Source organism: Choloepus didactylus, assembly GCF_015220235.1.
Source record: "Choloepus didactylus isolate mChoDid1 chromosome 11 unlocalized genomic scaffold, mChoDid1.pri SUPER_11_unloc4, whole genome shotgun sequence".
Lineage (NCBI taxonomy): Eukaryota > Metazoa > Chordata > Mammalia > Pilosa > Megalonychidae > Choloepus > Choloepus didactylus.
The window spans coordinates 2455225-2469451 of NW_023637581.1; the positions used below are offsets into that span (position 1 = coordinate 2455225).

Consider the following 14227-nt stretch of genomic DNA (forward strand, 5'->3'; position numbering starts at 1 on the left):
GGACCTCAGGGATATGATAGATAATATGAAACATCCAAATATAAGACTCATTGGTGTCCCAGAAGGGGAAGAAAAGGGTAAAGGTCTAGGAAGAGTATTCAAAGAAATTGTTGGGGAAAACTTCCCAAATCTTCTAAACAACATAAATACACAAATCATAAATGCTCAGCGAACTCCAAATAGAATAAATCCAAATAAACCCACTCCGAGACATATACTGATCACACTATCAAACACAGAAGAGAAGGAGCAAGTTCTGAAAGCAGCAAGAGAAAAGCAATTCACCACATACAAAGGAAACAGCATAAGACTAAGTAGTGACTACTCAGCAGCCACCATGGAGGCGAGAAGGCAGTGGCACGATATATTTAAACTTCTGAGTGAGAAAAATTTCCAGCCAAGAATACTTTATCCAGCAAAGCTCTCCTTCAAATTTGAGGGAGAGCTTAAATTTTTCACAGACAAACAAATGCTGAGAGAATTTGCTAACAAGAGACCTGCCCTACTGGAGATACTCAAGGGAGCCCTACAGACAGAGAAACAAAGACAGGACAGAGAGCCTTGGAGAAAGGTTCAGTACTAAAGAGATTCGGTATGGGTACAATAAAGGATATTAATAGAGAGAGGGAAAAATATGGCAAACATAAACCAAAGGATAAGATGGCCGATTCAAGAAATGCCTTCACAGTTTTAACGTTGAATGTAAATGGATTAAACTCCCCAATTAAAAGATACAGATTCGCAGAATGGATCAAAAAAATGAACCATCAATATGTTGCATACAAGAGACTCATCTTAGACACAGGGACACAAAGAAACTGAAAATAAAAGGATGGAAAAAAATATTTCATGCACGCTACAGCCAAAAGAAAGCAGGTGTAGCAATATTAATCTCAGATAAAATAGACTTCAAATGCAGGGATGTTTTGAGAGACAAAGAAGGCCACTACGTACTAATAAAAGGGGCAATTCAGCAAGAAGAAATAACAATTGTAAATGTCTATGCACCCAACCAAGGTGCCACAAAATACATGAGAGAAACACTGGCAAAACTAAAGGAAGCAATTGATGTTTCCACAATAATTGTGGGAGACTTCAACACATCACTCTCTCCTATAGATAGATCAACCAGACAGAAGACCAATAAAGAAATTGAAAACCTAAACCATCTGATAAATGAATTAGATTTAACAGACATATACAGAACATTACATCCCAAATCACCAGGATACACATACTTTTCTAGTGCTCATGGAACTTTCTCCAGAATAGATCATATGCTGGGACATAAAACAAGCCTCAATAAATTTAAAAAGATTGAAATTATTCAAAGCACATTCTCTGACCACAATGGAATACAATTAGAAGTCAATAACCATCAGAGACTTAGAAAATTCACAAATACCTGGAGGTTAAACAACACACTCCTAAACAATCAATGGGTTAAAGAAGAAATAGCAAGAGAAATTGCTAGATATATAAAGACGAATGAAAATGAGAACACAACATACCAAAACCTATGGGATGCAGCAAAAGCAGTGCTAAGGGGGAAATTTATAGCACAAAATGCATATATTAAAAAGGAAGAAAGAGCCAAAATCAAAGAACTAATGGATCAACTGAAGAAGATAGAAAATGAACAGCAAACCAATCCTAAACCAAGTACAAGAAAAGAAATAACAAGGATTAAAGCAGAAATAAATGACATAGAGAACAAAAAAACAATAGAGAGGATAAATATCACCAAAAGTTGGTTCTTTGAGATCAACAAGATTGACAAGCCCCTAGCTAGACTGACAAAATCAAAAAGAGAGAAGACCCATATAAACAAAATAATGAATGAAAAAGGTGACATAACTGCAGATCCTGAAGAAATTAAAAAAATTATAAGAGGATACTATGAACAACTGTATGGCAACAAACTGGATAATGTAGAGGAAATGGACAATTTCCTGGAAACATATGAACAACCTAGACTGACCAGAGAAGAAATAGAAGACCTCAACCAACACATCACAAGCAAAGAGATCCAATCAGTCATCAAAAATCTTCCCACAAATAAATGCCCAGGGCCAGATGGCTTCACAGGGGAATTCTACCAAACTTTCCAGAAAGAACTGACATCAATCTTACTCAAACTCTTTCAAAACATTGAAGAAAATGGAACACTACCTAACTCATTTTATGAAGCTAACATCAATCTAATACCAAAACCAGGCAAAGATGTTACAAAAAAGGAAAACTACCGGCCAATCTCCCTAATGAATATAGATGCAAAAATCCTCAACAAAATACTTGCAAATCGAATCCAAAGACACATTAAAAAAATCATACACCATGACCAAGTGGGGTTTATTCCAGGCATGCAAGGATGGTTCAACATAAGAAAATCAATCAATGTATTACAACACATTAAGGGAAAAATCAATTGATCATCTCAATAGACGCTGAAAAAGCATTTGACAAAATCCAACATCCGTTTTTGATAAAAACACTTCAAAAGGTAGGAATTGAAGGAAACTTCCTCAACATGATAAAGAGCATATATGAAAAACCCACAGCCAGCATAGTACTCAATGGAGAGAGACTGAAAGCCTTCCCTCTAAGATCAAGAACAAGACAAGGATGCCCGCTATCACCACTGTTATTCAACATTGTGCTGGAAGTGCTAGCCAGGGCAATCCGGCAAGACAAAGAAATAAAAGGCATCCAAATTGGAAAAGAAGAAGTAAAACTGTCATTGTTTGCAGATGATATGATCTTATATCTAGAAAACCCTGAGAAATCGACGATACAGCTACTAGAGCTAATAAACAAATTTAGCAAAGCAGCGGGATACAAGGTTAATGCACATAAGTCAGTAATGTTTCTATATGCTAGAAATGAACAAACTGAAGAGACACTCAAGAAAAAGATACCATTTTCAATAGCAACTAAAAAAATCAAGTACCTAGGAATAAACTTAACCAAAGATGTAAAAGACCTATACAAAGAAAACTACATAACTCTACTAAAAGAAATAGAAGGGGACCTTAAAAGATGGAAAAATATTCCATGTTCATGGATAGGAAGACTAAATGTCATTAAGATGTCAATTCTACCCAAACTCATCTACAGATTCAATGCAATCCCAATCAAAATTCCAACAACCTACTTTGCAGACTTGGAAAAGCTAGTTATCAAATTTATTTGGAAAGGGAAGATGCCTCGAATTGCTAAAGACACTCTAAAAAAGAAAAACGAAGTGGGAGGACTTACACTCCTTGACTTTGAAGCTTATTATAAAGCCACAGTTACCAAAACAGCATGGTACTGGCACAAAGATAGACATATAGATCAATGGAATTGAATTGAGAATTTAGAGATAGACCCTCAGATCTATGGCCGACTGATCTTTGATAAGGCCCCCAAAGTCTCTGTACTGAGTCATAATGGTCTCTTCAACAAATGGGGCTGGGAGAGTTGGATATCCATATCCAAAAGAATGAAAGAGGACCCCTACCTCACCCCCTACACAAAAATTAACTCAAAATGGACCAAAGATCTCAATATAAAAGAAAGTACCATAAAACTCCTAGAAGATAATGTAGGAAAACATCTTGAAGACCTTGTATTAGGCGGCCACTTCCTAGACTTTACACCCAAAGCACAAGCAACAAAAGAGAAAATAGATAAATGGGAACTCCTCAAGCTTAGAAGTTTCTGCACCTCAAAGGAATTTCTCAAAAAGGTAAAGAGGCAGCCAACTCAATGGGAAAAAATTTTTGGAAACCATGTATCTGACAAAAGACTGATATCTTGCATATATAAAGAAATCCTACAACTCAATGACAATAGTACAGTCGGCCCAATTATAAAATGGGCAAAAGATATGAAAAGACAGTTCTCTGAAGAGGAAATACAAATGGCCAAGAAACACATGAAAAAATGTTCAGCTTCACTAGCTATCAGAGAGATGCAAATTAAGACCACAATGAGATACCGTCTAACACCGGTTAGAATGGCTGCCATTAAACAAACAGGAAACTACAAATGCTGGAGGGGATGTGGAGAAGTTGGAACTCTTATTCATTGTTGGTGGGACTGTATAATGGTTCAGCCACTCTGGAAGTCAGTCTGGCAGTTCCTTAGAAAACTAGATATAGAGTTACCATTCGACCCAGCGATTGCACTTCTCGGTATATACCCGGAAGATCGGAAAGCAGTGACACGAACAGATATCTGCACGCCAATGTTCATAGCAGCATTATTCACAATTGCCAAAAGATGGAAACAACCCAAATGTCCTTCAACAGATGAGTGGATAAATAAAATGTGGTATATACACATGATGGAATACTATGCGGCAGTAAGAAGGAACGATCTCGTGAAACATATGACAACATGGATGAACCTTGAAGACATAATGCTGAGCGAAATAAGCCAGGCACAAAAAAAGAAATATTATATGCTACCACTAATGTGAACTTTGAAAAATATAAAACAAATGGCTTATAATGTAGAATGTAGGGGAACTAGCAATAGAGAGCAATTAAGGAAGGGGGAACAATAATCCAAGAAGAACAGATAAGCTATTTAATGTTCTGGGGATGCCCAGGAATGACTATGGTCTGTTAATTTCTGATGGATATAGTAGGAGCAAGTTCACAGAAATGTTGCTATATTAGGTAACTTTCTTGGGGTAAAGTAGGAACATGTTGGAAGTTAAGCAGTTATCTTAGGTTAGTTGTCTTTTTCTCACTCCCTTGTTATGGTCTCTTTAAAATGTTCTTTTATTGTATGTTTGTTTTCTTTTTAACTTTTTTTTCATACAGTTGATTTAAAAAAGAAGGGAAAGTTAAAAAAAAAAAAAAACAAGGGAAAAAAAAAGATGCGGTGCCCCCTTGGGGAGCCTGTGGAGAGTGCAGGGGTATTCGCCTACCCCACCTCCATGGTTGCTAACATGACCACAGACATAGGGGACTGGTGGTTTGATGGGTTGAGCCCTCTACCACAGGTTTTACCCTTGGGAAGACGGTTGCTGCAAAGGAGAGGCTAGGCCTCCCTATGGTTGTGCCTAAGAGCCTCCTCCCGAATGCCTCTTTGTTGCTCAGATGTGGCCCTGTCTCTCTAGCTAAGCCAACTTGAAAGGTGAAATCACTGCCCTCCCCACTACGTGGGATCAGACGCCCAGGGGAGTGAATCTCCCTGGCAACGTGGAATATGACTCCCGGGGAGGAATGTAGACCTGGCATCATGGGACAGAAAACATCTTCTTGACCAAAAGGGGGATGTGAAAGGAAATGAAATAAGCTTCAGTGGCAGAGAGAATCCAAAAGGAGCCGAGAGGTCACTCTGGTGGGCGCTCTTATGCACACTTTAGATAACCCTTTTTAGGTTCTAAAGAATTGGGGTAGCTGGTGGTGGATACCTGAAACTATCAAACTACAACCCAGAACCCATGAATCTCGAAGACAGTTGTATAAAAATGTAGCTTATGAGGGGTGACAAGGGGATTGGGAAATCCATAAGGACCACACTCCACTTTGTCTAGTTTATGGATGGATGAGTAGAAAAATAGGGGAAGGAAACAAACAGACAAAGGTACCCAGTGTTCTTTTTTACTTCAATTGCTCTTTTTCACTCTAATTATTATTCTTGTTATTCTTGTGTGTGTGCTAATGAAGGTGTCAGGGATTGATTTGGGTGATGAATGTACAACTATGTAATGGTACTGTGAACAATCGAAAGTACGATTTGTTTTGTATGACTGTGTGGTATATGAATATATCTCAATAAAATGAAGATTAAAAAAAAAAGACATCATTAGCTGATTCCCTCTTTTATGCCTATGTGAAAGGTATTACACTATTCACGGACACACACTTTTGTTCCACTTTTGGAAACATATGAAGGACTGCAAAACTCTGCACATTTCAAGTTAGAAATGGCTCTCAGCCTTGCTTCAATGCAAGAAACGTAAGAGGAAGTGGTATTTGTATCTTCCAAGAAAGAAGCATTTGTTTTCAGGTTTGCTTGGCTCTCCAGTCTTGTCTTTCCCTGACATGAGAATACATGTATCCTAAAGGACAAAGATGCTTGAACACCAAACCCATAAGTAGAAGACATCTGCCTCAGAGAATCACAGGCACCTGGATTTGACTTTTTATGTGCAAGAAATAAAGCATTAAAGCAATAAGGATCTGCAGCTATTATCACAGTATCCTCTTACCCAAACTGTATGAGGAGCTCATATAAAGTCACTTTATCTCTATACCTTTTGCCATCAGGGTTAATCCCACACCTATGTTTTAACCAACTCTTGGTAATGGCATCTGATAATTACCCCCAAAGTCTGTGAAAATCTGAGAATGAACATGTCTTACAATCTTGTAAGTATGTGGCATTTTTGGTACTTCTCACAGAAAAAGGGTCTAGAAAAATTTCAGTAAATCTTTAAATGTCCTTACTCTATTTAATGAGCTGAATTACTGTGACACCTTAATAGCTGGATCCTGTTTGCAACATCTTGCTCAGCTTTAGCTTGAGTTGTGTTTCTACAATTTCACACTGAAGGAAATAACACAGACAATCCAGGAGTTACTTAAATATTTTAACACAAATTCTGTTCAAAAATTAATATGAATTTAATTTTATATGATAGAAAAAAGTTTAAATAAATAGCATATCTATAATCCTATGAAGATAAAATTAAATTTGAATTACATTTAGATATCTATCTGTCTAAAGGAATGAGTGCTCACACCTCTTATGGGTTCAAATATCTCAGAAGCATCTCATGCTGGTGACACCATCTTCTGAAAATTCCAAAGGAAAGATTACAGCACAAAACAAATACATATGGAATCTGTTTTTTTAATGCAGATCTCATTTCCAAACAGAAATTAAAGGCAATAATTGCATACATAGAAAGAACTTAGTGAAACTTCAGGGAAATTTCACTCCCTTCAGACATTTATTTAAAAATCTATGACAAATTTAAAATCAAATAACATATAATTCAAAATTTATCTGTTTGCTAATGCCAGAATGCTTAGCCCTGGTGCTTATGTTACTTAAGAAATAGTTTATCTTCCTCAAACTAACTCTGTAACTACTATTTCCCCATAAACAAATATATTTTGAGGGTTTATTACATGCTTAAAATTGTGATATTATATTTTTATATATTTGAACAAGATGATGTAAAATGATAGGAGGAAAATAAGTAAGCCATCAATCATAACATCTTTGAACCAATCACATGTTTGTATTTGCATTTGAAAGAGTGTATCCTTGGCCCCTTTAGAGGAGAGTGGATTGATTTCATAACTTCCAAGTCCCTTCCTGGTTCAAAAGATCAATTATCTACTTTTTAGTATCCTGATCTCATTCCTTAGCAATCTTTGCAAAGTTCTTTTACCTCTTTGTTTCTCAGGGTATAGATTAGGGGGTTCAGCAGTGGTGTGACTACAGTATAGAAGAAGGTGAAGAACTTGCTACATTTTGAAGCAAAGTATCTCTTAGGGTCTGTGTAAACCATTGCCACTGTCCCATAAAACATGAAGACCACAAGAAGTTGGGAGGAACAGGTGGCAATGGCTTGCTGCCTTCCCTCCTCTGACTTGATTTTCCCAATGGCTTGAGCTATGTAGCCATAGGAAGTTAGAATCAACCCCACTGGTATGATGCTGAAAAGGACAACAGCAATTGTCATCTGCTGCTCAATGGAGGAAGTGTCTCCACAGGCCAGGCGTATGAGGGCAGGCACCTCACAGAGAAAGTCATCCACACGGTGATGGGCACAGAAGGGAAGCTGGAGTGTGATGGGGGATTGTATCACAGATTCTACCAGTCCAGAGAGCCAGGCCATGATTACCAGCTTCCAACAGAGAAGAGAGTGCTTGATGATGGTGTAGCACAGTGGCTGGCAGATAGCAACGTACCGATCAAAGGCCATCACCACCAGCAAGATAGTCTCTGTGGCATCAAGACAGTGGAACATGCAGAGCTGGATGACACAGCCTGTGTAGGTGATAGTCTTGTCTGGCCCCCACAAATCTGACAACATCTGAGGAATGGTGGTTGTGGTAAAGCAGAGCTCCAGGAAGGAAAGATTGCTAAGAAAGAAGTACATGGGAGTATAGAGGTGAGGGTCTATGCAAGAGAGCAAGATAATGTCAAGTTTCCTAGGATGAGCATGGTGTAGAAGATGATGACAATCCAGAAGAGAACCATTTCTAGCTGGGGCCATTCAGAGAAACCAAGAAGGATGAAGCCAACTGGGAAACTCTTGTTCATTCCTGTTGCATTTGGCATTGGGGTTCAGATATAACTGCAAATAAAATTTTGTAAAATGTTTTTTTTTTTTTTTTTGATAGCTCTATTGGCATTTCTTTAGAGAAGGAAAACATTAGTTTTCCTGGAAATCTTGGGGGACTTGACATATGGACATTTCCCTTACCTTAAATAAACACGATGTAATTGAGCTTTTGTGAAGCCATATTGTTTACACCAAAAGGGCATTAGTAAGAGACACCCCTTGTAATCCATTTCTAAAATTTGTATTTACAACAACTCTAGTGAGATCCTCACAATTAATTACCTTAGATCACTTATATGTTCTTCCCAGACTGATAGTCGGCCACGTATCTATTAGCTACCCTAAAATATTTATAACAGATGTTTGATGCAAATTTTACCTTTCAAATATATATCCCCAGGAGTAATAGAGAATGTTACTAGGAAAATGTGAAATAGATTATCCTGAAAACTAGATCTTTCTGCTTTCACTGGCATGCAAAATAGACTCTAAACAGTGAGGCCTGGACAATATATCATATTTCGAGTGTCTGAAGAAGCACCTTGGCATAGGATATATATCAGCTTTTAAATGATGCAAACCTGGGTTGGCTACCTGTTTCTTTTATCTTAAAAATATAATTTAATTTCCTTAGGTATGTAACTTAAAAATCTAGAGATACTATTCTTATCTGCAAAATGGTTCTAATAACTTCTACCTCAGAGGATTCAGGGCTGGAATAAAGGGTATAACCTTTAACATTTTATTTTAAGCAGCACTAAACCTAACAGAACAGAAGACATTATTTTTTGCTCAAGTATCCATTATTTCTATTTTCAATAATCAGTTGAGTTTTAATAAAAAAATTGGTGCCAGAGCCATAATTTTTAAAAAATGAAAATAAAAACATCACAAAATTATGAAATCTGTAATTATTTAAAGCTTTATTTCATGGGCAGTGGGAAAAGAGGACCAAGATTTATTAGCTGAATACTTATTTTGGGAGTTGAATTTGGGAAACATTTTCGTGGAATATTAATTTTCTTCTGTGGGAATTGTCAAATAGTTCAGAGGATATCAAAAACATTGTAAACACAAAATATGCAGCTGGGCAAAAGAAAATTGATTCACAGATTGTGAAAAGTTAAATTGTGAAAGTAATCAAACAATGCAAAACCTTGAGGAATGTTACTGGATAGTATCTCAGTTCCATGTCAATTTTATGGGTATTTACTTAGTGCCTGCTATGTGCCAGGCTTTATGCTGTTATCTGGGCATACAGTGTGAATGAGAAAGAAGAACTCCCCGCAGTTTTAGAGTTTGCGTGTCTGTAGAAGACAGATACAGCAAGTAAAAAATTATCAAATCACTGAAAAAATCATCAAATCATGTAAATCATGATTCCAACTATTTCAGATGATACTTTCCTTAAGGAAATGCGACACTGTATTATAACTGAAGATAATAATACAGGATGCAAGACAGAGGAGGCTCATTCCAAGCATAAGGAACAGGAGGAGCAAAAAGTCTCTTGCTGTCAAAGTGTGTGAGCAATAAATTGCTGGCACGAATGGGGAAATCAAGTGCATGTTGTGCACTATACGGGATGAACTCAGCTTCTCTTTTCTCACTGCCCATCCTCATTCCCCTGAACTCATTTCATTTTATTTTTCTCTGCAAGCCTCACTGAATTATACAGCGTTCATTCTGCATCCATCAGACTGTACAACTTCAGTTTTCTCACTTGCTACAGACACATTTACTTCATTTCCTTACCTTCAGCCAGCTGGGATTTCAATACTGTATTAAATTGTGGAGTTCAGGCAAACATTTTCAAGTTGTCAGTTTAAGATTTTTTTCTGAAAATGTCATGGATTCTGAAGGGAAGTGGCCGCCGCCCCCAGAGCCGGGTCCCTTAGAGTCGCCGCCCGGCCGCCCCCAGCCCCAGCCATCGGAGACCTTCAGGCAGCGCCGCCTTCCGGCAAGAAGATGGACGCCTTAACTTGCAAGAGGTTGTTCTACATTACTGACTTTTGCCTTCGATTTTTATGTGGCCCTCATAATTCCCCATTTAAGAAATCTGTTAAGCTGATTTACGTCTTTTTCTTCAGATAGTATTTTTTTTCCTTATTGAAACATTAATTTATTTTCCATGGTATTTTCTTCACTGCATTAGTTCATAATTTAGGTTGATCTTTACTCATACTTTTTTTCTAGTTTTTATTTTCAATACAGTTCATTTTCTACCTCAAAACTTTTAGTCAATTTGAGTATTTTTAGTGTAATTACAAGATCTAAACTTTTTTCCTAACTAGTAACCAAATTTTGAAAGTATTTTACTGAATAATCTTTTTTCAATTCAATGACCTGCAGTGCAATTTTGCTGCTAGTATTTTCCAAGGGTAAGCATTCTGCTAGAACCAAGCCAACATCTATGTATTCTTTTCTCATGATTATGGCCAAAATTAATCCAATCTCTCTCTCTCTTTTTCTTAGTTCTATTTTTATCAGATAATTAATAGCACTAGAAACTTCTAGTGTTTTTATTAGGTATTATTTCATAGACTAAGATGTTAATTTTAGTTCTAAAAGGGTCATAGTAAGGCTTACCTTGCTTCTTACTGGGTGATATAAAATGTTCACGTATATGGAATAACTAAAATGTGGGGTCATTTTTAAACACAATTTTTTAAATAATATACCTTGATGCCTTTCAATAGGAGGGATTTTTAGAATTCCTTGCTATGATATCAGAAATGAAATGGTGCATAATAAAATTTTTGTGGCAAAACAGTCATTAAAGTCAGTTATTAGAATGTGTGGGTGTGTGTTTTAAGATACAGAGCCTACAATTTACAGCAAAGCACCTTGAGACTATGCATCTAAAAATACATCCTGCTCCATGAAGTTCTATAGAAGGGAGCACAAATTCCTTTCAAATTCAGGGAAATTGTACGCCTTCTGAATTTCTGAAATTCTGATCCTTCCCAGCTTCCATTTTTACACGTTCCATTTCAGAACTGTAAGCAGCTTACCTGGGATGGGAATCAGCTCAGAGGCAGAGCTGGGCAAACTCTGAGCTGGTCTGCCTAGGTTTCCCCTGCCCAGTGATGCCTTTTCTCTGTCCTGGATTCACCTCAGGCTCCTCCACCCACCCTGACTTCCCAGTTAAATACACGGTATTGTGTAGACAGTAGGTGGTGGGTCAAAAGGCTAAAACCAGTGTTTTGAATCTATTCAAGGAAAGAGAATAAGGAGCACAGGGAAAATGGACTTCTCAGGACATCTCTGGGGATTTACAAACTTGCAAATATTTACCTGCTGGCCGAAAGTTTTGTAAAAAATATAGGGACTGAAAGAATACTCCTCTTATTTTCAGTACATGAATTGAGATATTACTTTTTTGTTCAGTTGTCACTTTTAAATAGTTTCCCAGTTAACACAATTGAGTAATCAATTTATTGATTTTAATGCTAAAATAACTTTTGATTATTTTTACAGTTCTAATAATATACAATCATGATTTTTCCCTAAAGCATGCAATAATAAATAATCATATACATAATTGTACATTTCATTAATTATCATACTATGAAAACTTGTGCAGCATACGTAAGAGAAGTTAAGTCTTTAAATACAATTGAAAACAATTTTTTGATTGAAAGTCATTAATTGGTATAAATAGAAACATATTTCTTTAATTGTAAAATATTTCACTTTAGATAAAACATACATCAAAATTAAAAAGGAAGAATGAAACATAAGAAAAGGTAGCCAATGCACAGTAGAAATATTATATACCACAATATATAAAAAACATGATGAAAAGTTTTATCCTTAAAATACAAATGTAATAGAATATATTTCTGTGAAATAGAATTCAAATAATATACATGAAGTAACAAAGTATAAATATAAGGCAAAAACATTAATATTGATCCAATGAAGCTCACATAATAAATAGAGGAGAAAATAAAAAAGAAAATAATGTTTGGAGAAAAAGTAAGATTAGAAACAGCTAAAATTTGTTAGGAATTGAAAAAAAAAGAGGTTTAAAATATTCTGAAGAAAATAAAACAAGAAAATTTAAAGATTAAAAAGCAAATGAGAGGCGGGGCAAGATGGCGAACTGGTGAGCTGTATGTTTTAGTTACTCCTCCAGGAAAGTAGGTAGAAAGCCAGGAACTGCGTGGACTGGACACCACAGAGCAATCTGACTTTGGGCATACTTCATACAACACTCATGAAAACGTGGAACTGCTGAGATCAGCGAAATCTGTAAGTTTTTGCAGCCAGGGGACCCGCGCCCCTCCCTGCCAGGCTGTCCCGTGGGAGGAGGGGCTGTCAGCTCCGGGAAGGAGAAGGGAGAACTGCAGTGGCAGCCCTTATCGGAAACTCATTCTACTGATCAAAACTCCAACCATAAATAAAATAAGACCAGACACCAGAGAATCTGAGAGCAGCCAGACCAGCAGAGAGGAGACAGGCATAGAAAAAAAGCAACACGAAAAACTCCAAAATAAAAGCGGAGGATTTTTGGAGTTCTGGTGAACATAGAAAGGGGAAGGGCCCTGAGGCGCATATGCAAATCCCGAAGAAAAGCTGATCTCTCTGCCCTGTGGACTTTTCCTTAATGGCCCTGGTTGCTTTGTCTCTTAGCATTTCAATAACCCATTAGATCTCTGAGGAGGGCCCTTTTTTTTTTTAATCCTTTTTTTTTTTTTTCTAAAACAATTACTCTAAGAAGCCCAATACAGAAAGCTTCAAAGACTTGCAATTTGGGCAGGTCAAGACAAGAGCAGAACTAGGAGAGCTCTGAAACAAAAGGCAATAATCCAGTGGCTGAGAAAATTCAGTAAACACCACAACTTCCCAAGAAAAGGGGGTTGTCTGCTCACAGCCATCATCCTGGTGGACAGGAAACACTCCTGCCCATCGCCAGCCCCATAGCCCAGAGCTGCCCCAGACAACCCAGTGTGACAGAAGTGCTTCAAATAACAGGCACACTCCACAAAACTGGGCATGGACATTGGCCTTCCCTGTAACCTCAGCTGATTGTCCCAGAGTTGGGAAGGTGGAGCAGTGTGAATTAACAAAGCCCCATTCAGCCATCATTTGAGCAGACTGGGAGCCTCCCTACACAGCCCAGCAGCCCAGAACTGCCCTGGGGGGACGGCACTCACCTGTGACATAGCACAGTCATCCCTCAACAGAGGACCCGGGGTGCACAGCCTGGAAGAGGGGCCCACTTGCAAGTCTCAGGAGCCATACACCAATACCAAGGACTTGTGGGTCAGTGGCAGAGACAAACTGTGGCAGGACTGAACTGAAGGAATAGACTATTGCAGCAGCTTTAAAACTCTAGGATCACCAGGGAGATTTGATGGTTAGGGCCACCTCCCCTCCCTGACTGCCCAGAAACACGCCCCATATACAGGGCAGGCAACACCAACTACACACACAAGCTTGGTACACCAATTGGACCCCACAAGACTCACTCCCCCACTCACCAAAAAGGCTAAGCAGGGGAGAACTGGCTTGTGGAGAACAGGTGGCTCATGGACGCCACCTGCTGGTTAGTTAGAGAAAGTGTACTCCACGAAGCTGTAGATCTGATAAATTAGAGATAAGGACTTCAATTGGTCTACAAATCCTAAAAGAACCCTATCAAGTTCAGCAAATGCCACGAGGCCAAAAACAACAGAAAATTATAAAGCATATGAAAAAACCAGATGATATGGATAACCCAAGCCCAAGCACCCAAATCAAAAGATCAGAAGAGACACAGCACCTAGAGCAGCTACTCAAAGAACTAAAGATGAACAATGAGACCATAGTACGGGAGACAAAGGAAATCAAGAAGACCCTAGAAGAGCATAAAGAAGACATTGCAAGACTAAATAAAAAAATGGATGATCTTATGGAAATTAAAGAAACTGTTGACCA

General features: G+C 37.8%; 2 pseudogenes; both read right to left on the bottom strand.

Annotated features, from left to right (window-relative positions):
* LOC119524710 overlaps positions 1-14227 on the bottom strand; it is a 174900-nt pseudogene that overhangs the window by 145151 nt on the left and 15522 nt on the right.
* On the bottom strand, positions 7136-8357 carry LOC119524711 (annotated as a pseudogene).